The 2,371-nt window shown below is 38.8% G+C and overlaps 1 pseudogene; it reads left to right on the top strand.

The window, feature by feature from the left end:
* Positions 1–1,671: 1,671 nt before the first annotated feature.
* On the top strand, positions 1,672–1,983 carry LOC121279273 (annotated as a pseudogene).
* Positions 1,984–2,371: the final 388 nt, after the last annotated feature.

Here is a 2,371-nt window from a genome sequence, read left to right as displayed (position 1 = left end):
TCAATGGTTTGACTGATCTGTGTTTGATTATGTTATTCTGATAACTGATCCTTGTTAGTTATACTTGATTTTAAGCCTGTGGGTAGAGCTAGAAAGTTAAGTGCTGACCCAAGAGACAATGTACCAGAAATGATCTGGTTGGTTCTGGGTAGAAAATATGTGTGTAGGAAATCCTGTAAGTTCTGAAATATTTTAATGTACTGTCAATAAATCTGTTGTAGATTTGGGACTAGTGCTACCTCTGCATTACTCTGAGATAAATTAGACATCTAAAATATACAGCAAACCAGCAAATACATAACTCAGTCTGGTGCAAATCCATATTTTAAACTATGTAGAAACTTTTACATTTAGTAAGGGATCTTTCTAATGCTAGGAAAAGTGGGCACCTAACCCATACTCATGCTACCTACATTGGAAGGAACCAAGATAGGGTTAATCACATTGGGATCCCTGTGCCCGCTTTTAGGGGTTAGTGAATTTTGTCTCCGCATTTCTTTATAATGCTCCTATCATTTTCTCTGGTTCCTCACCGCAATGGCTTGAAGATTAATTTCCAATTCATGGAGACTTCAGGTCAATCCTGGAGGGTCATCAACCCTGTCTGAAGGTAGGGGGAATCAAATTTTGGATGGTAGAAGTAAAGACATAATTGTTGAAATAGAGGGAGACAAGCCTGTGGCAGGGGAGGTCCAAGGTTTTTTGTTGGGCCCAAAGCAGCACTCAACTTCAGTTAGGTATCAAAAGGTTTCCTGTTGTCCTGTACAGATTATATAGATTTGAAACAAATTAGAACACATTGCCCACCTCAAAGCTAATTATTTTAGAAAAATAAATTAATTATTTGCAACAGGTAAATTTTTCAACCCAAAAAGCTTACTTTGACTGAAATTACTTCAAAGGAGGGGATTTTGTTCTCCAATATTGTTACCTGATCTCAAAATTATTGGCACATAGAATTAAATTGCTGTAACAGAATATTTCTCTGGGGTGTATTGATTTTCAGCATAGAGAAACCATAGATACTCTGCATATTTCCTCATAATTCCTCCTTCACAGTTCTGTTCTCACTAAATGGTACTCTTTTATATGCATGAGATGTGTTTCAATAATCTCAGTTTGATCACTGAAAATGAAAAAATCTGGATAACAAGGACATGAATTGTGATTCAATGCCTCTGTTTATCCCATTGGATGTTTCTAGATATAGATTAGGACAGAGGTGATAGAAACATTTAGTAAACAATGATCAAAAACATAGATTTTTCTTGATTTTCTTATTGCTGGGGCTCCCAACAAAAAAGGGGCATGCCTTTCAAACTTCATTCCATTTTCCTCAGGCAAGATTAGTTACATGTTTTGGGCAAGCTCCCACTTAAATTGTGCTCCTTGTTGGGAGTCTGCCTCTTTGCAAAATCCATGTGCTGCTGCAGAGTTTCATTCACTACAGCTGTTCAAAAGAGTTCAGCTAACATTGGGACAAAATTAAACAGTCTCCATTGGTGTTACAGGAGCAGGGTGGTACAGTGGAAACATGCTGGGCCTATAACCCAGAGGTCGATGGATCAAAACTATTTATACTGTTATGAGCTGTCTCGTTGGGCTAGGGGTATGATTCTCACTTTGGGATTTTCATTGTTATCTCTTTCCGCTCACTGCTGGGTTGACAAGATGGTCAACGTACAAAAGACATACAGCAAGAAATGTCGTAGGCACCAGCCCCACAAGATTACTCAATACAAGAAGGGAAAGGATTCCTTATACACTCAAGGTAAGAGGCATTATGACAGTAAACATAATGGTTAAGGTAGACAGACAAAGCCTATATTTTGGAAAAAGGCCAAGACCACAAAGAAGATTGTGCAGAGACTGGAGTGTGTGGAGCCCAATTGTCGATCAAAGAGAACGCTGGCCATCAAGAAGTGCAAGCACTTTGAGCTGGGTGGAGACAAGAAGAGGAAGGGCCAAGTTATCCAATTCTAAGCTGCATTCTTTGTGTTTTTAGGAGTACACATTCACAATAAAATTAATTAAAGTTAAAAAAGATACACAGGGGTTGAAAGTAGAAGAAGATTCTAGGCAAAAAAACCAGTCTTTAAAAGTCTTTCATGATGCCTGGTCCCCCACTCAGAATTGACAAAGGTATTTTTAATACTAAAACTTTTTCCAGGAGGAAAAGAAATGGAGGGAAACCTCACAGAATCTATATCCCATCCATTCTCCACCACTTGGAATTGGTGGAATGAACAGTGGGTAGCCAATAAGATCATCCCCATGAGGGTGTAGAGGAACATTCAGATGGGTGTTTGGAGATTCATTGAGAGTTCTCCCTCCCCCATTTTCTTCTATTGTCAAGTCCAGAACCAGCCAA

Source organism: Carcharodon carcharias, chromosome 6 (assembly GCF_017639515.1).
Source record: "Carcharodon carcharias isolate sCarCar2 chromosome 6, sCarCar2.pri, whole genome shotgun sequence".
Classification (NCBI taxonomy): domain Eukaryota; kingdom Metazoa; phylum Chordata; class Chondrichthyes; order Lamniformes; family Lamnidae; genus Carcharodon; species Carcharodon carcharias.
The sequence above is the reverse complement of the archived record's forward strand: the minus strand, read 5'-3'. Positions and strand labels throughout refer to the sequence as shown.